This window comes from Micrasema longulum, unplaced genomic scaffold (assembly GCF_059751315.1).
Source record: "Micrasema longulum isolate JH-2025_06_02 unplaced genomic scaffold, ASM5975131v1 h1tg000709l, whole genome shotgun sequence".
Classification (NCBI taxonomy): domain Eukaryota; kingdom Metazoa; phylum Arthropoda; class Insecta; order Trichoptera; family Brachycentridae; genus Micrasema; species Micrasema longulum.
The window spans coordinates 168,245-192,428 of NW_028277905.1; the positions used below are offsets into that span (position 1 = coordinate 168,245).

The following is a 24,184-nucleotide window of genomic DNA, read 5'->3' on the forward strand; positions in this document are numbered from 1 at the left end:
GTTAAAAAAGTAATGTTTACTATTATTTATGTATGTATTACTTGAACACAGATAATCATATTTCAAAATGGGCGAAAACGATTAAAAATTAATTAGCTGTAGGCACAATTAACAGTTTCTAAGCCTGCTCACTTAAAATTTTTCCTCAATTTTATATGAAGAACATTATAAAGTCAATAAAAAAAATAATGAGTACGGAAGAGAGATTTTGGCATAAATTTGTATGGAGTGAACCGAGTGAATAAATATTTTCTGTCGAACGTCAACAGTCTTTAAAAAATTAGTGTGAGATGTGCATCAGAGCTGGATGGATGTCACGTCGATTGACGTACTGCTGATATATCTACTTACGAAAAACGTGTTTTTGTGAAAAACGGAATAATGATGATTTTTTATTGAGGTGATGTAGATAAAAAAATCCCTAGGACAATTGACTAAATATCGATCTTTAAGAGAATGAGCCTCGCCCCGGTAACAGATAATTAACGAGGTTATCCAGAGACTTGGTATAAAAATCTTGCAATCAATCTGCTGTAAATCGGGTGGAGATTTTACTTTACAGCACACTTCCACGATGGTCTTATAAAGCGAATTTTTATTATCTTCCCGATAAACACACCGCTACAAGCAATAAATCTCATTCATCCTGAAGGCCGCATACTTTTACTGAAGGTATCAGGCAAACATAAAAAGGGAACGGTAAAGCGGGATATAAACTTTTCCAATTACACCAGCGGTGAAACAAAGGAATGCTTCTTGAAATATATCAATACTACGTTATGTGAGCAAAGTACCAATTTTTAAGGATTACAGACTTCTACGCTTATATGATCCGCTAGTATGTTTTGTAACTAAAAAATGCTTTAATAAAACCTCGGAAGCGAATAAGCAAACATAACTTGATGAATGCGTAATTTTTCTCAAGACGAGAAAATGAAAAAAGCGCTCGAAGCGAAGATCATATACAAACATCATTAAACATGACGACTTAGAATTCGACGAAGATTCGTTTTGCACGTGCTTCAGTAGGATGAATCGAGAAACATACTAAATTAAGTCGGAGAAATAAAAATATCGAGAAAAATAATAACGCTTTTATGGTTTTCAATGCAGCAAAAAAAAAGTAGAGCAAACTCTATGCTTGAAAACCCAAACAAAATGGCTTTTCTGCTTACTCGACTTCTAGAAAGTTGTATTTATGTTTCATAAAAAAATAATCCCCTACAAATAGAACTTGCAACAAACAACAAAGTTTACGAGGTTTTAAGTTGAAGGAAATGTACACAATACAAAAAAAAAACTACCAGGATACCATAGAAACAAGAGTGCTCGCTTGTTCACTTACAGATTTAATTTTCTCTCCTAGAAGCGAAGCACGTAGAAATTGGCTACGTAATTTCTTTGCCTCTCGTTTTCTCGAGTCAAAATGAATTCGAGACAGATTTTCTTCTAAGTCATTCTTATACAATCTAGAAACTCCGATTCTCAACAATCGAATGGCGCCCAAGAAATGTAAATTGAAATTACTTTGGCTGTACAGCGGCTAATGCGCGCTAGTTAGCTAGGGAGTTGTGTTGTACATGGAACAGAAACAATGAGAGTAAGAAAATCGAAGATTCTAGAAAGGCGGACTGCTTGCATTTGCATACTACTTTAAGTTGAACTGTTTCTTTCAAAAGAGATATTTCACGAACTAGGGTGACATTTCAAAGTGTTTCAAAGCGCTCGAGATTGAAAGACTACATATACTTTCATTTTATGGTCTCCTGATACTTAGTAATCAATACATTACTAAAATTAATTGTAAAAAATATCATTAAACTAGGATCACATCTAAAAAAATTGTTGCAAACTGCTTGAATTTTAGAAAACATCTCTAACATGGGATATGATAGTACCCTTTTATTTTATGCTCGCCTGGTACTTATCAATAAATTTTTGAAATAAATAAGACAATCATCAAAATTCGACATTTCTTTAACATATATCTAAACAAATGCCTATATGAGGGTACTACTTGCAAACCCGGCAAAATCCAAAATTTAAAAAAAGTGAGATATTAATTGAATGTTATTCAGAATACAACTTTTTACAATAATTTTAACAAATAATAAAAATATAATATACTTATTTGTATGAAAAAATAAGCTGGAATCATCGGCTAGTTTCTTGGCTCACCTCAGGCGCTGGGCGCGCTTTATTAAAATTTATATTTATATTAGGATAAAAATACAAACGGTGGAAATGATTTAAAATAAATGGTAATGATTTATTTGTTTTTCTGTAAATAAAGTTACAATAAAACATTATTATGGTTGGTCAAATATAATGGTAAGCTGCGCATAATCGCTTCTATACACGGTTCGCCCCTGGTAGACACTATATGCTCCAACTAGGGAGCGAGCATGGAATGATGATGATGAAAACAAATTAATTATTTATGAAACTGAATAGAATCGGGGTTGTGGTCCCGTGGCTACTGTCTCGGACTCACTGGTCAAAGGTCCGTCGTTCGAACCCCACGCTACCCCATCTTGATTCTGAAAATGGCCCTCAAAATATTTGGGTAAATTAAATGAACGCGAATTTTTCTTTTTATATCAAATATTATAAAAAAATGAAACATGTTGAGAATTATTTCTCAGAAATGATATTTCACGATTCAGTTTATGGCGTGTGTTTCTGGAAGAGGTTGATCAAACATGCTTCATTTTCTAAATACATAAGTTCTAAAAGACATTCCGAAAATTAAAGCTTCAAAGTATTGCACTTTTCCCATGCCGTTTTATAAATAAAGCTTGGAAATTCTCTTTGAAAACACATTGCTCGATACATTTTAGATAAGATGGATTTTAGAGCTTCTACCAAATGCAATCTCAGAGAACGATTCAAGTTTGAAAGGCCATATCCATTTATTTTATGTCCTCCTGATACGGTATATGCGGCTGTTCAATGAATAAATAAGTAAAAAGGAGCAAAGAATTGTTGGAAATGTCGAAAATATACGAGAAATACGGTATTTTTGGTCCGTTTTTCGTCCGTAATGAATGTATAAAATGTAACGTGGAGAGAAATTCATTCCAGGAAGCCTTGAAATATTTAAAATTTAATCACAGAAAACTCCAGATCCAAGTTATTTTATATTTTGTGAATTGATTTACTTAACATTATGTTTACGCACAAAGGCCATTTTAAAAAAACGTTCAATAAAAATCTAACAGCATAAATTAGGAAAAGGCCACGCAATACTTAAAAATGAAAATAAATTGGAAAAAAAGACGCAATAATAATTTTGTTAGTACATAGTTAGAGACTGGTATTTGACAATCGTTTGAATAACTTTTATGATATGTATAATTTTTTTTAAATAAATCTTGTATATTTTTTTTTTATAAATCTTGGGTATAAAGAAAATTTATGTTAAAAAAATAAATCAATATATATTTGTGGTGTGAGTGGGATTTGAACCATGGGCTTTTGATTCGTGAGTCCGAGACACAAGCCACATGACCGAAACCCTATATTTAATCTAGTATAGCAAAGAGGACAGCGGAAACCAATATTTTGAAAAAGGTCAACAAAGAATCAACTTTTAAATGATTCAATATTAAATTTCATCAAAGATTCGCCGTAATAATTTTCAAGATTCATGTTTAGATGCCGATAACACAATTTAGAGCTGTTCTTTCTGTCTTGAGTATATTGTTCGCAATAATAAATTTCAAGGCGATAGAGATGACTGACATATTATGACATATAAACCCAGAAAAAAAGATCCCAATATTTTTATTATTCAATCAATATTTGATGGAAATAAAACGCTTCATTATGCCGATGTATTTGATGTTTGGTTGTGTTAAACCAAAGGCATTTATTTTCTGAATTAGTATATAACTAGTATTAATTTATAAGTTAGAATTTATTTTGCTATTTTTAATAATTTCTTATAGATACTTAAATCTAGTATTTTCCTTTTTTATATGCTGTTTTTTTTTTTAGAGATGTTTACTTTTAAGTATTTTAACAATTTGTTTGTAATTTTCTTTTCTTCCCGCTTACAACCATGTATTTAAAAAAAAATAAAGCATAAATACTTGAGTTCCTAATACTTACTTGAATATTAAAATTTTTGGACCATTACTTAAAAGTCGAAGACAACTTGTGCAGGAAAACTGAAGATCGATTTTTGGTAGAGTGGGATTTGAACCTCGGACCTTTGACCCGTGAGTCTACAATACTACCATGGGACCACAACCCGGTTCATAACAATTTATAGCAAAACTTAGGGTTTTTATTTTTTTATAGCTATTTTATTAGCATATCATAAAAAAATTCGTTTATATTACAGGATATATTGATTTATTCAAATGTTTTACAATATTTACGTATGTTGTGTCATCTATATTTATATATATACATTTATTAAAAAAATATATTTTACTAGTTATATGTCTTTAAATATACCAAATGCTGTATATTTTATTTCTTACTTTATATATTTTATCTATGTACCATACTTGTAAAAGCCCTCCGGGCGTTTATGTGAACTATATAAATAAAGAACAATATTTCGTATCACCAAATAAAAACGTTTCTTTTAAGACAGCTGTTTTGAAAGTATTATTCAGACAGCCGGTTGACGTTTCTATCAAAACTTTATTATCTAATAAACGTCTGTTTATATTTATGATTATAATAATAATGTTTTTAAATATATACAAATATTTTGTAAAATGGAAACCTTTTAATAACAAATATGGCAGTCAGTTTCTTATAAAATTTTAATTATTGTAAGTAAATGTATTATAGAACTTACTATGACTGACTATGAGAACTGACAAGAAAACCCCCTTTAAAAAAATAGGCCTCATTTTTTTTTTATTGATCGAGTGGGTATCATATTTTTATTTAAAAAAAGACCACAACATTTATATAGTTCATTCTTTAATATAATTATATCGCCAAATAAGACAATATTCGTAACATTGTATATGGTATCTACATTGCAATCGCCAGGAATAAAATATTCGTATGGAATAATCGATCAAGTGTCCCTCTTTTCCCATATACAATCGATATATAGAGGAAAATAGGGACACTCGATCCCTTTGGGAGACTTGTTTACTTGGCAATATTTCTTAACTTTATGAAAAATTTATTCCCATGTTTGCAATACTAGCTCCCACCATTTACCATAGACGTCGGAGTTTGTTTTAGAGCTGTCAAACTCAACCGAGTGAGGGACACGTCTGACTGAACTATTTTCGCCAATTTGGAAACGGTTTTCTTCAATCTTTCAACTTCAGTATCTGCTTTTAACATAAAGGTGAATCATTTTTGAATTTATTAAATCTATTTAATTTCATATTTTTAATTGAATCGGCATTCACTTCGTAACACTTCATTATAAATTATTATGAAAATAAAACTTTCCCGCGTCTGTTAACACTCTCTTAGCCGAGCGATGTCTTCCCACACATTAAATCTTAGACTTACTTATTGCAACTTCCACTTATGTGCTAAATTTTAAGAAATAAATTCGACTTAATGTTCTGCCCATGTTTTCATATCTGTACTTAAGATAACCATCCATTCATATGCCAACACCTTAGATAAGAAAAAAAAACCCCTGTTCTAAGTTTCACTGATTAATCTGTTTATTTTTTGTTTAGATTCGATGACATTATGAACAATATTCTGTGTTTATTATATTAGTTTTATATCACCCGTCGATGGGAGGAGTGCTCTCCCAAAACTATAGTTGTGTTCTTGTAAAAGAATAAAATTGTGTAACACTGATAACAAAGTTTTATTTTCATAATAATCTATTTCATTTCTGTTAGCAGTTGGTGAATCTTGTTTCTAGTTATCTTAAAGTGATAAAAATTAACTTGAGAAGTACTACGAATAATTGATCCATTTTACTTTACGACTCTAGCTTCTGAAATAGATAAAAAAATATTACATACAGATTTTCTATTTACTTAAAACTAATAATAATTGCAATGTTTCATGCTAATAAAACAAAGTTAATGTTATAATAATAAAAATACGTATATAGTTTTATTCCACTTTTATTTATATATTTTTTAAATATTTTTTTACCAGTGACCGGGTTTCGTCGTGACCGACATCGTCAGACTGGCGATGTCGGTCACGACGAAACCCGGTCACTGGTAAAAAAATTAAAATTTAAAAAAAAAAAACTGGAATAAAACTATATACGTATTTTTATTATTATAATTAAAATGCAGTTCCACCAAGAAATGTCAGTAGAAAAACGCAATATATAAAGTGAATGTAAAAAAAAACAAGAGCCCAAATAAATCATTTTATTTTGTAAAACAAGGAAGTTTTTTTTTGGGAAGGATCAGAAGATTTATTGATAAGGACTCTTGCAAAACTATTTACAAAGCAATTATTGAACCACACGTTAACTACTGTGTAGCATTTTATTTTTATCAAACAAAGAAAACATAGATAAACTAACTGTATTACAAAATAAAGCCTTTGGAATAATTTTGAAAAAAAACAGATACACGAGGGTAAAGTCGATGGTAAATGAAATGAAATTATTAACATATAAACAAATAATATTTTACAATACCATGATATTTGTTCATAAAATTATAAACTCTAATAAAAAAACTGAATTTTGGAAAAAAATTGATCGGAACCAGCATGAACACGATCACAATACTAGAGAAAAGAACAAAATTAGACTTCCATCTAGGAAAAAGGCAAAGTCACAAAATTCAATTTTATTTAAAGCAATTAAAAAGTATTACGAAATGGAAAAAAATATTTATGAAGAAAAAAACATACCAAAATTTAAAATAATGGTCAAGACATATGTGATAAACAATTTATAAATTAAATATATTTGCAATGTTATTATTAGAACACACATAACCATATGTATGATATGTGTGCCCTACTTTAAGATTTAAATAAATAAATTAAAAAAACATTTAAGTTTGTGAGTGAAAATTCTTGATGGAAGTTCATTGTAATTTAAAGACGAGTGGTACTTTAATCCACACTTTACCCATTGTGATATATTTTTACTAATGACTTTTTACCCTTTGTGTTTCAGAAATTATAATTGACAAAAATCAAACTCACGAAGGACGGGGCACTAAAAATAAAATACTTAAACTCATTAAAATAGCATTGTATCAACTCATTAGTTAACCCAAAAAAAAATTAATTATGACCCTTAAGATAAAAGTAACTTTATTTAAGTTACTTTCATATAATTTTGAATTATCTATCTATACCTCTGTTTTGTATAAATACATTGAACTCCTTAATAAATATACCAGTCTCGAAGATGTCGCGAAAGCGATGAAACCGGTCACTGGACATTCTAAATTTGTGGATAAAAGTATCACTCTTCTTTCATTTTTATAATATTTATTTTTGTATTTTCAATTCAGTTTTCTTTTATTCTCTTTCATAAAATCATAATGTTATGAATATGGTTTAAAGCCAATATTTTTTTTGTATCATTACACCAGAGTTTTATTTATAACTTTCATGGTATACCTAATAAAATCATCCGTAACAATAAATAGGGAACAAATTACCTACGCAGAGGAAACAAGTCACCCTCATTGGGGAGGAATTAATCCCCCTTCTCTTACCTGACATTTTGTTAATATATATTTTTTTTAACTGTTATCAACGTTTTGTAATTGCAAATGAATGGCAAAAAAAATTGCCATATATTGTGTTGCAAAGAAACATTATAATCATAGTATAAGAAAAGTAACAACAGAAAACCTGAAGCGGGGATCAAGTGTCCTTCTTTTCCTCTAAACAGTAAAGATAATGTGAAATTGCGAATTAAAAATATAATTCATATACAAAATATTTTATAGTTAGTTCTGATAAATACTCTGAAAATCAGTCTCCAATAAACAGAAAACAAGCTGAACTGCGTGCATTGACTGGAAGATTCAAACATACTTTGTTTTGGCATTGTCTGTGACCGGAGAACAGAAAGTGGGGAGAGTAGAGGGCTGAGAAATTGTCAACACAGATTTATCACGTGAAGTTGCCGTCACTATGGCGACCGGCTGCGACGCTCGATACACACACATGTGTACATGCTATCATACTTATATTGATAGAAGCCAATACATTTGTACATTTACCCTCAATATCTTTTGATATCCTGATACCCATTATATTAATACGATGCCTTATTGGAAATTAGGGAGTGAGGCTAAAAATGAAATACATATTTCGTTTCCTTTTACAATGAATGTCCTTAAATAATTACAATTTTAAGTTTTATTACAAGTTTTAGAATTGAAAAATACATAATATGTTTTGTTTTGTTAAAATCAAGAAAGAAGCTCTGCGTTGGTTTGGACATGTAGAGCGAATGGACGGCGAAAGTACGGCTAAAAATATTTACGATGCAAATGTTGATAAATGTAGAAAACGAGAAAACAAACCAACCGTAACGCCCCATAGGCGTACACAAAGAGGATATAATGATATGTAGTTGCGTACAGATTTCGCTTCCTCTACATTTATACATCTTCTCATGTACGCGCGCCGAATATTCCGAATTTCGACTTGTCCATCTTCAAGTATTTGTTGGATTTCTCACGCCATGTCTTTCTCGGTCTTCCGCGTTTTCTGAATCCAGTTTAATTTTTAAAGTAACTTGCTTGCACGACCTCCATATAAGTTATGTAAAAGTCACAAAAGTGATGTAGGAAAAAAAGCGAAATTGAAAAAGGAACGAAAATAGATTTGAAAGAAAAGAAAAATGTGGATTTTAGGCGCCAAAATCATTTATTATACCTGCCAAAATTCAACATGCGTCTACGCTCTTATTTGAATCTGGAACGATATAAAACGTTTTTCCGGAGTTTCCGCCATCCGGATCTGACGTCATCCGTCCTTGTACATCCGGAGAAGAAAAACAAAAATGTTTTTATTTTCCGGTAAATTAAGTTGAAATCGCTATTACTACAGAGATGGAGAAATCTTGCTGAGAATCGAATATGAAACTAGAAAGATGGAGGAATTTTGATATCATTGACTGCACAGCTTAACATTCAATATTCAGTTTATGCGTTTTGTATTTTTATCTAGTGGCGCAAAAATACAGTCATTTGTAAATCGAGTTTACCTGTTTAGTATAATTATTTGATTAGAAAATACTACCATATTTAGCCTCATGCTTTGGGTGTCAGTCGAGGTTACTTTCCACACCATGTGATGCATAGGGCACTGCATTGATAATCGCAGTGTAATTTGATCATTTGTTACATGACGGTAAGGTCTAAAGTCTAATGCCAGTCCGGGGACACTGAAATACTTCAGAGAAAAACCACCATTAAAACAAATATTTTACATCAACCTTCGCGGGAATCGAACCCGGGCAGTCACACATGGTGGGCGAACGCGCCAACTACACTACAAGGCGGTACGTACTCCACTTGAAAACACTCGTCCAGGGTTCTGGTTTTATTTCACACATGACTGTATTCTTCATCTGCCGGGACAATTCAATATAAAACACGTTTACCAAATTTAAATATAATTTATAATGACGAATTAAAAAAAATACAATTCTTGGAGGCGCCGGGTATCGATACCGGTACCTCTCACATGCTAAGCGAGCGCTCTACCATCTGAGCTACGCCCCCGGTACTTAGAAGCGAAGTTTTGTTTTATGCCTATTTGCTGTTACAAATAAAATCTGGTTCACAGTTGTTTCGTAAGACTTTCATAATGTATGAAATGGTAAACTGAATAGCCTTGTATCGGAATTGAAATGAAGAAATTGTCGCCAGAGGTCATTTACGCATACAAAAATAGCCTTTCAAATTTAATACAAGCGAACATATTGTAACTTGAGAGAAACTTTTTTCGTCGCGGGTTCGAATCTCACCAAATACAGTTTTTTTTCTGACTCTAAAAACAGACAATTTTATTTTTGATAAGATAAGAAGAGACAAAGTGTAATTACATTATTATCAAATACGAATAAAATCCTTATAAGGAAGTTCAGTGGTACGGGAAATTCACTTTTTATGGATCCCAATCAGATTCTTTCCTTAAACTCCTTACAATTTTTACCCCTTTATTTCGTTTTAGTTTTTTATAGATTTTCATTAATAATAAAATAATATTAACTGAAATTTAATACATTTTTGAAAATCACATTCCTACATAAAGTGCATCCCTGTTGGTAGAAGAGCAGAGTTTGACATTTGCAAAAACAATTGTAAATTGAAAAATCAATTATTTTATGTTTGGGAATTCAACCATAAATAAGTACCTAAGTATCAACTTAAATTTAATATTTGAGCATTAATAATTAATCACGCGTACAGAAAAAATATATATATGGCTGGTGATAATGCACTTTTTTCTTTTTTGGGCAACAGCAAATCACAAAATGACGAAACGAAAAGGTTAAAATGTCGAACTCAATGTCAAATATCACTTGGTACATAGTTTATCAAAAATTCGAAAATCAAAAAAACGTTTCGTAAACCAGCTAAAAGCAGGCATACTAACGTTTGGGTAGGACAACGTCTATTAGGGTCATTTTATTAAACTCATAAAAACTAGTATAAGTCCTGAGGATGAGGTAGCAACCTCTAAATCAGTTAACGGAAAATTAAAGTGGTTTAAACCAATTTATGTGTCTGGGCGAATAAATAATATAGTTTTGTGTGTGAAACACAATAGAACCAGACGATTTTTTTCGGCTCGATAGCTACTCTCAGGTAAAACTCTTGAAAAATAATTGATTTGAGATGGGTCCGCCTCGCAGGACATCAGTTGGCGCGTTCGCCTGCCGTGCTAGATGTACTGGGTTGGATTCCTGGCAGGATGTTCTAAACTGTAATATTTTAATATTCCAGGACGATACAGAAAGAAAATAACAAAATTTCAAAAAAGTTTACCAACAGCTGAAAACGCAATACATATTTTTAATTTCTTTTTGCAGACCTGGAAGAATGTTATAGATTTTAATTGCATAATACTCAAAATCTCTTTGACCGAAAATTAGGTAAGTTTAAATTTGTTTAAGATGTCTTTGTGTCAAGGATCTTGTGATTACATTTATTAGTACGCAAGTTATTTATATTTTATTTGGAAAACCAACAGTTCTATATATTTATATTTATATTTAAGAATAATCGAAGACGAATGGAAGCTTACCTAAATCGATAATATTTATCTTTCCCATAATTTTAACATTTTGGGTAGTTTTGGGCTAAACCGCATAATTTGCCAAATGTACTGAAATTACAATTACGCTAAATGAAAGATGTTTGTATTGATTGACGATTAAAAACGATTCTGTACTGTTGTTTGTTAAATTGAATTCGTCTCCAAACAAACCGATGCCAAGTTCAAAGCATTGTTTCGACACAGCTCATCATCAGATAAACCAGGACCACATAGCACGGCAATCATTTTAGGGATTGCTTTGCTTCGAAACTTAAGCAGCACATGTATGTGTGTACACATCATGTGATCCTGATAACTCGCAGTCACAGTAAATGTGTACATCAAACACGTTTGGGAAAACTAATTAATCCTAATAGTACAGAGGTGCGAATCCCAATATGCAGAAAGCAATATTGGATGTTCATGAGTACAAGAATAAATTGTATTTTGCAGATATGTCAGTACCAGGAGCTCATAGATTCGATAAAAAGGATGCAATAAAGTAGGGTGCCTATCGACATTATGTATAAACAACTGGTAACACGATCATGCGCTCCTGGCACTTTAAATAATCGTCAGATCGAAAAACCTTGCTAACGTGTTTCAAATTTAAGCCGCCAACCTTAAATTAAAAAAAAAAGGATAGGTAGATTTATTTATGAGAATAATTTTTAAAAATGTATACTTAAATACATTCAATCATTATGTCATCAAATTCTTGGACAATAATGCAGGGGATTTGTCGATACAGTCAATTTTATTTTTCGGTGTGAAAATTTAAATATTGATTTGAATAAAATGATCGATAAAATTTCGTGCAAAATAATCATATTTTTTTAGAAAACTTAAATACTGAAACGTATATAATGTACTACATAAATGTGAGTATACTTACATAATATATATCGACAAACCTTTTCATTGTTACGTAGCAACACTCATTCACAGGAATTACTATCCCCATCAAATAAATGTGTGAAATGACAGAAATATTTTTCTTATTGTTCGTCAAATAACCAACGATAATACCAGGAGCACATGGATAATAAGGTTCTATGGCAGAACGAGAAGTTATAATGGAAGGTGGAGATTGAATAGCTCTCTTAATTATGCCACTTTGTATATTAGCTATACGGTATACGTACATTAATCGACACGTTAACCCGTCAGTGAATATACGCTCCGGATACAGCGTGAAAAATAACAGCTGGGTTATAACAGATCTTAGTGGTATATTTTTAAAGTAAAGCAATTAAATTTTTGCTTAAATAAGCAGGAATCTTTGAAACAAAAGATCGCAATTTTGTATGAAATTACCCGCTGATATTTAGAATTCTAGAAACTTCTCGGAATATCCGAATTGTTAGAGAAATAAATGTCTCTACGAGACTTCGCATAAGAGATTCGCGTGTGGAGAAATTTATACGTGAGAGAAAGACAAATAAGGGAAGAGAAAAATAAATTATGAATGCGAGAAAAGAAATTCAGGAACCGAGTTGTATTTGAGCAAGGAAAGTTGCGGGGTAACATTTAAATGTACATTATAACGAACTGAATCTTTGCAAAGAAAAGACATGAAATATGCACGCATCTTTTGTGACGCAGGGCGGCCACGGTAATTAAATGTTACGATAAGAAGTTCGGTGTTATAATTTGTTAATAGACTATTAACTTAGCCGTAGCCAACTTGAATACAACTCGGTCATATGGTCACCATATTATAAAGTACATATAAATAATATTGAAAGAGTTCAACATAAATTTTAACGTTTCGTTAATTTTAAATTAGGTATTTCAGTTGAAGATATTAATTACTCATGCTTAAATAAATATTTAAATGTACAAACATTAGAAAATATAAGAAAACTGAATGATTTGTTATTTTTATTTAAAATATTAAATTCAATATTTGATTGCTCCGAACTGTTACAACAGATTAACTTGCGAGTTCCGGGCCGGGTTACCCGATTTAATAAACTATTCTATGTAAATGTATATACAACAAACTACAGTGCACACTCGCCAATAAGGAGAATTCATACATATGCAAATGAATACGCAAATGACGTAGATATATTTAATATAACACTTTTGAATTTTAAAAGGCAGTGTATCAATTTACTATCTCCAAATTGTAATACCTAAATAATACTATGTTGATTTCAATTTTTTACCGTTTATTGACTTATATATGTATTCTAAATGAGTATTTTTCTAACTTCTTCTAATTTTAAGATTATTTTAATACAACTTATACGCAAAAAGGTACTCCTGTTCTCCACTGCAATACATTTTATTATTATTATGTATTCTCATATATTTTCAACTAATATGGAATGATTTTTTTATATTTTTTTTATTTTATTTTTATTTTTCTTTCTCTTCTTTGTGTAAAATGCATATCTGTCTTCATATTTAAAAATGCACTTCTGTTCTTTCCACTTTTATACTAATATGTAAAAATGATATTTTTGTTATTTTTCTTTTTCTTCTAAAAGTCATTTATACATTTTTTGCTACTTCTTTGTAAAATACATGTCTGTCTTTATTTGTATTTATATGTATGTAAAACATGTAAAAGCCTAAAAGGCGTTTAAATAAATATATAAATAAATAAATAAATTTAGCCCAAGAAGAAATAATGTTGTAAATGTCATTGGCTGGTTCAAGTGGCCACCTTACACACTGTGCAACATTCACCACTCCGCAAATGTTTGAACATCCACATTTCCTCAACTCCTCCATCTGTTGACCTTTGTGAAGTAAAAGAGCCGAAACCCCTATCATAGGCCATAGGCCCTGTAAATGCCTAGACTTCCATATTCCCTTCTCAAAAGTGTTTTCTATCTCTGTTGTAATATGTTAAAATTAATATAGAGATATTTTAACCCGTCCGTTCCTGTGATGTTTTTTTTAAATATTTTTATTTGAAATTTATTTATTAACCCTTACGGATTATGCATTCATTTAACAATATCGAATCATTTTTTATTTTTACTCTTGTTCATAATTGTATTTTTTACGCCTTTTGAAAAGTTTGTCTGAGTCTTTTGTTTAGTTTTTTTTGTCTGGTAGTTTATTGTATAATTTCAGTTCCTGATTTATTAGCCTCAATTGTCCTCGTCTTGTTTTGGAATGTTGTACGTGGTATTGTTCTGATATTCTTGTATTATGTCCATTATGTCCATGTGTGTCCAATTTAACTAGTGAGGTCGTTCAAAGTAGTTCGTATTTATCAAAATATTTTAAATGATTTTTTTCATACATTTCCAAGAAACTTTGTCGTACAATTTAATGCTCCAATTTTTACCGTGCCTAAGAAAATATCTCTTATATCAAATTTGCCGTAGGGCTTACTTAACTTTGTCATTAAAATAAGTACATGCTTTTGTGAATTATTCATGAGGAAAAAGGACAAAACGATAAACTATTATGTCAGATACTTTACGCATGACAAAGATGATATTTTATGCAATAAATATATTTTAGGGTTCCCAGGAGCGAAGTTTGTCGAAGGGTCATCAGAGTACAAGTAAGGTTATAAACCTTTAGGAACACTAAATATTATAACTCGATATGAAATAAATTTACTGTCCCAACGGCATCGTCACAAGCAGACGGTAGGATCAACAACTTTATTAGAGTCCAGTGTCCATATATAACATGTTTATTTTGCAATAAGATAATGACGCTCTATAAAGAAGAGTCGAATCACAGTAGTGTCCTCGGTACGGGTAACCTCAGTGAGGTCACATTATTTTTATTATTAATCTTTGTACATTATGTAAAAAAAAAATAGTTTTATGGTTTTATTAGTAATAATTATTTAGTTACTTTCAATACCTATAGTAATCATGGTTAAATTTTAACGAAGCTGTTTTTAAACCAAAAACCTTAGCAGTACACCGTTTAACATTTTGTCGTCTTTTAGATCATATCTAATATTATAACAATACTAGCGGACCCGACAGACGTAGTCCTGCCCGAACGTTGGCTTGCCTGCTATTACCTTGGAAAAAGATTTTTCATTGATAAGTAGGTACCTAGGTACCAGTGGCGAATGGTGATTTTATTTACAGGTGAGCTATAAAAAAAATCAAATATTTGTACCTACATAGAAGGTACATAATGTAATGTTAGTAATATATACTATAAATTGATATTTTTCTGTGGTTCTGAGTGATACAACAACTCTCATCCATGAAATCATCTCAAACGATGTAACATCGTGATATAACATATTATATTATATTATATAGATATATTATCCATTACTTTAATATATATTTCATTAAAAAATAAATAAAAAATATCATTATGAATTCAGTCGATATTAGGTATTCAATTGAAATGTCAACTGGCCGCATTGTTCTAGTAATGAATAGTGCTAAAAACGGCCGCGTGGAGTGCTATATGTCCTGCAATACGACGCATGAAAGTAATTATGGTGTTATGTCAAAAGTACCATCTCAAAGAAAAATAGTCCTTAAGAAACAATATTTGAAATACTGTTTTCCAAATCAAGTTTAATCTACATTATTTAAAATAAATGGTAATTATTTATTTGTTTTTCTTAAAATAAAGTTACAATAAAACATTATTATGGTTTATCAAATATAATGATAAGCTGTGGATAATCGTTTCTATACACGGTTCGCCCCTGCTAGGTACTTTTTTATGATTGAATTTTCAAACTAAAAATAATTCATTTTCAAATATAGAATTCTTTTTGCAAATGTCAAACTCAGCGCTTCTCATCAACAGGGGTGCACTTTATTCATGAATTCGATTTTCGAAAATGTACTGATTGTCAGTTAATTTTATTTTAGTATTACCAATATCCATTTAAAAAAATAAGTGGGAAGACATTATAAGTTTAAGTATATCCATAAAAAGCGAATGTTGTTTTTAAACATTCAAAAACAAACTTTTTTAAACATGAAAAAACAACATCCTTCCATTTTTTTTGTACATGTATTTTCATATTATATGCAAAGGAAATATGAAGGCTAAATTCGCGATTGTTTTTTTTTGCTAACTGTTTTATTATAAATTTCCAAATGGCAATTTCTTCCAACTTATCAATCGTAGTACTATTCATAGCAGTTGTCGAGATATTCATTAATTAAGTGCAATTTGCAAAGCCGCGCCGCTGCCGATTATATTATAGAAACGGGCGGGTTAAAGCTATGTAGAAACTATTTCTTTTATATCCCAAAAATAAAAATGAAAGGAAAATGAAATGTAATTTTAAATAAAAACTAAAAAGGAATACAACCACGTATTTTCCATTTATTAGTTAGGCGTACGGTAACAGGAGAACAGAATTAGATGTACAAGATTCTCTTGGGTGCTTTCAAACTGAACATCCAGGAAAATAAATCCATGTTCATTGTCAACCCCGCCTGTGGAATTACACTCCCAAAGACCAATTGGTTGCAGACACAAATTTAGCTCTCTCTCTTCTAGTACCCTGGTACTCTGAAACAAGTACGTATTATTTAACAATAATTATTATTTAATTTATGTATGGTGGGCGTGTTCAATTGTTCTAGATCATTAATAATCAGAAGTAAATGCATACTTAAATTTGTTGCAAGAGAGAGGGAAAACAATTCTGAGAAAGTAATATGGAAGTCTAGGCATTTACCTTTCATTGACTGGTTTAAGTGGCTACTTTACACACTGCGGAACATTCACCATTCTGCCGATGTTTAACATAACATAAAACATCCACATTTCCCTAACTCTTCCAGCTGTTATATTGTGAAGTAAAAGAGCTGAAACCTTTATTTTGTGGGTGAGATTCATTCGGCTGAACCATTGCAGCTACTAGTCAACGGTTGAAAAGAATTTAATTATTAAAACTTATAAGAAATCAAACATTGATTTGAGTCTACTAAACACTTTAATTTATATTATTGTTACAAAAACATTATTTACTTTGTGGTATGACATTTTACACTTATATGTTGAAACATTTGTATAAACTACTTAAATTATCAGTTACACTTCGACCGGTTTCGAGGTTACTACCTAATCGTCAGGAATTTAACGAACTTATAATGAGGAAGTTTAGTGGTTTTTTAAAAAAAATTTATTTGTTAAAAGACTGTTAAACTAAGTCAATTTTTTTTTTTTTTTAATTTTTATATATCGTATTATCGGCGCTACGATTTTTCAAAGTTTTGTATTTCTGAAATAACTCCGCGTGTAACGTCAGAGGTTCATTTCCGCTTATTCTCATTCAGTTCTTCCCATTGGTCCAGAAGCGACAAGTAGACCGGAAATCTTCCACAGCTCTTAGATTATATGTTGATTCACATGAACCAGTGACGTCATTTAAAGTAGTGCGTTTTTATCAAAATATTTATTATTATTTTTTCTGTACATTTACAAGAAACTTTGCCGTACAATTTAATGCTCCAATTTTTACCCCGCGTAAGAAAACATTTTTTGTATCCAATTTCCCGTAGGGCTGAAGTTCCTTATTACACGCGTAATTACAAGTTAGTAAAATTAAATTTAATTAAATTATAATTCAAAATTATTTTTACAAATATAAAAACAAAAATTTCGTGACAATTGTCTCGCCTTGTTAGGAAATTTTCAAACGAATGAATGTCATGTATTTGCAAAAATAAAATAAATTGTTCAGTTGACTCAAATCAGTGTTTGATTTCTAATATTATAACCTTAAATATGGAATTCTACCAAATAAACACCAAATCAATCAATCAATGAATTTGTCAATGTTTATATTTTATACTTATTTATTTATTTATATTATTCATTAACGCCAAAGGGACATATACAAATTAAAAAAAACATGCGAACATACTTTAAAATTAAACACAAAAAGATGTGAAATTACTTAGAAGAGTAAGAAAGTGTGAAAAATTTGAAATGATACAATTAAAACGGCATAAAAAGTAAAAAAATAATTAAATAAAGATAAACAAGAAAAAACAGTAAACATATAAACAAGAAATGCAAAGGTATAATTTTAATCAATAAATTTTGTAAAGTAAACAAAGTAAATAAAGTGTTACGGTAAGCAAGAAAGAAAAATGTGAGTAAAATTAATAATCAAGCAAGCATATTATCGCGAAAAACGAAGAGATAAAAAAATATATGAAATGCGTATTTGCCAATACTTCATGCAATTGGATATTGGATATTATAGCAAATACAAACCGGTTAGTTCAATCAACAGTGATTTGAAAACGTCCAATTATTTTATGACAGTTCCTGTATGTATACAACCATTTGGAAATACTCAAAATATGTTGGTTAAAAATTAATAATTTAAAGCGAATAAAAATGTTATTATGACTTCTCATTTTACACTTTTACTGATGATAAAATAACCGATAAAGAATGAGTTTTTCTGGGTTATTACGCGGTGTGTTGTTTGTCCTTTTCTCCGACGTCAAAACGTCAAAGAATACTGTACGTATTACGAACAGAATTGCCGAAATTCTTAAAAAACATGGCATCAAAACCGTTTTCAGCACATCCACACAAATTATATTTCAGAAATTAGCAAAGGACCGACGGTAAAAAAGCCCCAAGGGCTGAGAGTAAAAGAGCATATGAGTGCATGCAGGTTCGGCTACCCCGAAAAATCGGCTTTTGCCGAACACCGCATAGAAACAAAGCATGAATTTTCCTTCGAGCCGATAACCTTAGAGATACAAAGGAGTCACCAACTCAATTAGTAAAAAAAGCGATTGAGATTTGCGAACATCCCGAAGACTTACTAGTTCTTTGCTCAATGTATTATTATTGTTTTTTTATTATTTATTATTGTTAACCTTTTAAAATCATTCTTATGTTGTTGAAATTACATTTGTCGATGCGTTTTGTAGCTGCAAGATTTTTTGTGATGTTAGCAATTATATTATATTTATCATATTTTGTAAATATTATCAACTATCAAATATCTAAATTTAGTAAATGGGGTCTAGAATTTTAACCGTCCATGCGCTCAGTAGCTGCAAGACTTGTTGTTATCTAACTTCTATTTTTATAAATTTGCTTTTATTTCTTTTTTTTAAATATCACTTAAGTTTATTGTAAAATAAAATTCAAAAAATAGAAATGTAAATAAGGGCTAGATTTATTATTGTCCTTGCGCTCTGTAGCTGCAAGACGTGCTGTTATCTAGCTTCTATATATAATCATTGTTTTATATTATAATTGAATGTAGTTATGCAGAAAACAGCCAGCCGTAGAAAAGTGAAACTGAGATAATAGCACCTTGGAGAAAAGAGTGAATTTTTCAAATCTACTCACCAGTTGGAATGTTTTTGACTTTAAAAAATGATAAACAATGAATAAGTTAGTTTTTTTTATATAACAAACAAGAACTGTATTATTTAATTTACCAGTTTTAAAGATTTTAAAATTACAGTGAGATTTTTCTAGTACTTTGCAAAATCAATTTGCAAAAAACGCAAATTGAAAAATGCCGTTTTTGTGATCGAAACCAATTTCAAAAGGTAATTAATACAGTTTTTTGTATGAATGCGGTCTGGCTGCTTTCGGCAGAACATAGAATTGACCTTACTGCATCCGAAACCATCAAAATCTCATTTTTTCAAAATTGTGGACTGGCTGCTTTCTGCATAACTACGGTCAATTGGAGACGAGGAACTAGAATCCTAACCGTCCACGCGCTCTGTAGCCGCAAGACGTGCTGGGATATTCATTTACTGTACAGCGCCCTTGAAGTGATTTTCACAAAAATTGCGCTATAGAAATTATCCTAACATTATTGTTATTATACAAACAGATATGATGGCATGCGATTGAAATATTCTTGGTAATCAGTTATAAGGAAATCTCATAAAAGCGTTCATTGTGAAACGACAAAGATTTAAAATTAACAAGCTTTATACAGCAACGACCGCGATACAGGATAAATCCTGAGTTCAGAAACTGTACTACACAAATAATATCAAGCCAGATGATGAAAGCTGTAATGCGATTCGAAACGTCGGAAAAGAGTACGAACGACACACGGCAATATGACTTATTTGCATCTTATTGTGCATCTGAATTTATTGTGCATCTGAACGGTCCGGCGGTGAAAATTCAAACAACAGGTCCCTTAAAAACTATCTTTCTTTTATCAAAATATGCGAAGTCTTAAGCAAAGTTCCTAAGATCACTTTATAGACTTGTTTGAACAGAGTCGCTTCATTATCACAATGGCTCTTTAGAAACTTAAAACATAAACGCGAAATCTCTACTAGGGAACACTAAATTACTTGGAGCATAAAAACCCGAATGAAATGGTTTGCAAAAAGGGAAAAGCCCCCACTGAGTAAAAAAGAGAGAAATATTATACTCGAATGCCTAAATTATACAAAAACTAGGAAAAAAACTTTAAACTAAGTCATTAATTCACCTAACAAGGTTCACGAATTTTCAGTATCATTAAAGCTTGTTGAAATAAAGGCAAACTGTACTTAAAATCAAAGACTTTATACAAATTAACCAGAGATTTAAACGAAATACTTAAGCACCCTTTTTGAAAAAATAAATAATTTAAAATACCTAGTTTCAGGATTTAAAAAAAAGTACACCCCATCATTGCCTAGTATCCAATTTATTCAACCATTATAATTAAGACATAAAATAAGAATAAAAGCGTTAAGGCTGTAGTCTGATAAAAAGAAATGAAATAATAATTTAATAACGATGTTCTTTCAAAACTGCGCCATTAAAAAATACGAGTAGTGTAAATAAATATGAGAAAAAAAACGACTATTTTCTAAGGAACCTATTTCTGTTGAAAAATGTTTTTAAACATTTAAAAAAAACAATGTTTGTATTAAATTAAAACATTGCTTAAATTCAGTCGCATGTCACAAGTTGGATTTCCAAAAAATACTTGATATGGGGTCTAAATAGTTTTAAAATAAAATAAATAAAACAAGATTTGGATCGTACGTCGGTATTATTTTAGAATTAACATGTTCAAATATGACGTCATTGGTAGAAATCCGCCTGAGGGCGTTACATCAAATGACATGCTATATAATAATCACAGGATCACAGAAGCGTAGAGAGCACACATTTTACTACTGGCAGTGCACGCGATAACATAAATCAAAGAATGCAAGGCTAACACAACACGGGCACAGGGTTTTAATTACGGACGGGGGTTGTGTATGTGTGTTTAATGGGCGGACTTCTGTTCGCAACAAAATCCGTCACTTTGTATGCGTTCCTGGTATTCTAGTGAATGTTTGGAAAATTTCAGATGGATTTTCTCTCTAAAATTGACAAAGGCTCTCTTAAAAAATATTTATTTGAAATTTGCACCGTTGAAGCTTTGAAATTATTATTTAGATAAAGTTAGATTTTTATTTTATTATTATAGTGAAAACTTGATGGCCTATAAAAGAATGTTACTTCGTTCACTGCTTGTTTTAATTAAATTTAATTATTTATTAATATCTACACCCAGTGAGTATTTACATTACATGATATATATCAATAAAGACTTAATATTATGAAAATATATACGAAATCATGGAAAGACAGATTCTCGGTGTATGTCTAAGATACAAAAAAGAAATGAAGAAATAAGGCGCCGAACCAGAGTCGTCGATATCATGGATCGTGCAGCATATTTAAAATGGCAGTGGGCAGGACACTTGAAATGATGTCAAGTGGACACCCAAAATAAAAAAGTGGAGACTATGGCCAAACAAAAGAAGTGTTGAAAGGCCACGAAAAATATGGGTCGATGAAATTGCCTCGATAGGCGGTAAAACATGGATGATAAAAGCGGGTGATTGGAAGGAATGGAGACATTTGGAAGAGGCCTTTATCCAGCAGTGTAGAGTGGAGAGATCAAGGCTGAAGAAGAAGAACATACAACACCATAAATTTAGAGATGGAAAAAAATTGGACTAGGTGGGAATTGAACAGAAAACTTTATAGGATAACAATATTATTTTAACCCTATAAAGTTTTCTATATTCCCATAACCATTAGTACCCATTTATATAAACATATTTTACACTAACTGGAAATATCATAGATTCGAGGCAGTAACTTTGATTCAAACTTTGACGGATGTGAATCTGTTTCCGGTTCTATTGATGGTCGGGACTAAATATAACCGGAGATGAAACCGGATAATCTGACAAGAGAAAGTGACTATTTTGGGTGATTAGCGAATTCGAAAATTGATATAAGATAGACAAATCCATAATAGGACTTCTAGTATGGCAAAGATAAAACTAGTGTATACCTCAATACACAAACAATGAAATAAGTAATAAAATATAAAACAACTTTACGTTTAGTTTACGGTTAGTTACGTAAACCTTGACAAAGAAGCTTGTTTGCTTTGAAACCGGTCGGTGAAAAATAAAAATTAGTGGTTAAAAACAAGTTGTTTTATTTATTTTATTATAATGAATAACCACAAAGTTAGTGCTTCAAATATAAACTTTTAATCAAATAAGTGTTTGGGTCAATTAATTATAATTTTACACACTGTTTTGTAAGGTATCCAAAATGAAACAATTTTATTGAATTTAATTCTCCTTTTTTTACACATACATGTGACGCGTTTCCTCTTGTTAGGACATTATTAAATTGGCTTAAATATTTACAAAGTATCCTTTTATACAGATAGTGTTTTTCTAGGTTATTATGCCGTGTTTGTGGGCTTTGTATTGCCGACGTTTCGGAGCACATTGCAGTGTCCATCTTCAGGGCACATGGACACTGCAATGTGCTCCGAAACGTCGGCAATACAAAGCCCACAAACACGGCATAATAACCTAGAAAAACACTATCTGTATTCTGAAGGCCGTGAAAACCTACGAACCTTGATATCCTTTTATACTAACAATAATTGCTGTTTAATGATATATGTGTATAAAAATTCTAATAATTTATGGGGGTAATAGAAATAAAACAAATAAATGGACCCCACAAAAAAATTGTCAGAAGTGGGATTCGAACCCACGCCCACAGAAGTGGACTGCGACCTGAACGCAGCGCCTTAGACCGCTCGGCCATCCTGACGATGTAGACCGATGACAAATTTACTTTTATAACGTTCACTATCTAATCAGCTTATTTGTCAGTCAGCACGCATAACAAATACAACATCATATTTCTTATACAATCGGCTGTAAAATTTACTCTCGAGACATTGTACAATTAGATAATGTCGTATATACAAATTATTTACTCGTATGTAGGTACATTGTTTGGAGAAAAAACCGGGAAATTTAAAGGCTGTTTGTTTTAATGTAAGCAGTAATAGTACGGATAAGATTGGTTATAAATTGTAAGATACTTAAATTGGATGATTGTGAATCAGATTTATACAGAACGACATTGAATAATCGCTCTAATAACATTGTTCTCGAATACCCAACTTATCTTTGCAGACTTAACCAAGCGTTAAAAACTTACGCGTCCAATAAGCAAAGCATGTTTTATATGGATTAAATGTGAAGATCACAGAATTATAATATCCAAGAAGGCGCGTAGAATCAAGTTTCTCTACAACGTGCAGTGTTCAAAAGTCCCCCCTCTACCACATCCCGCCTGCGCGCATGCGTGAACTGTCCGCAAAATGTTGCCAGACCGTGAACAATATACACAAATATATATTTAAAAATAAATTAAGACTCATTCTTTCCGGCTGGGATACGCTCACACTTGCTATTTAAAAATGCTTACGCTTGCACACACCTGAACAGTTACTCCCACACAAATACACACAAACACACCCCTACACTTTCTCTCATACAAATATACACAAACACACGCCTTTGTTGTACCATTATTTAATTTGTATGTTTTTTTTGGAAACTTCGCTAGTCTGTTATTAAACCTTATCTTTATGATGTTATGGAATCATTGTTGACTGTTTGTTTCTGTAAAATAAATGAATAAATATTTTTTTATTTATGTTTTGTTATATTTTACC

General features: G+C 31.1%; 1 non-coding gene across 1 annotated transcript; it reads right to left on the reverse strand.

Moving 5' to 3' along the window:
* Window positions 1-23,184: 23,184 nt before the first annotated feature.
* Window positions 23,185-23,268, reverse strand: TRNAL-CAG (transfer RNA leucine (anticodon CAG)). Its single transcript has one exon. It is a non-coding gene; the product is annotated as a tRNA-Leu (tRNA).
* Between the last annotated feature and the right edge of the window lie 916 nt (window positions 23,269-24,184).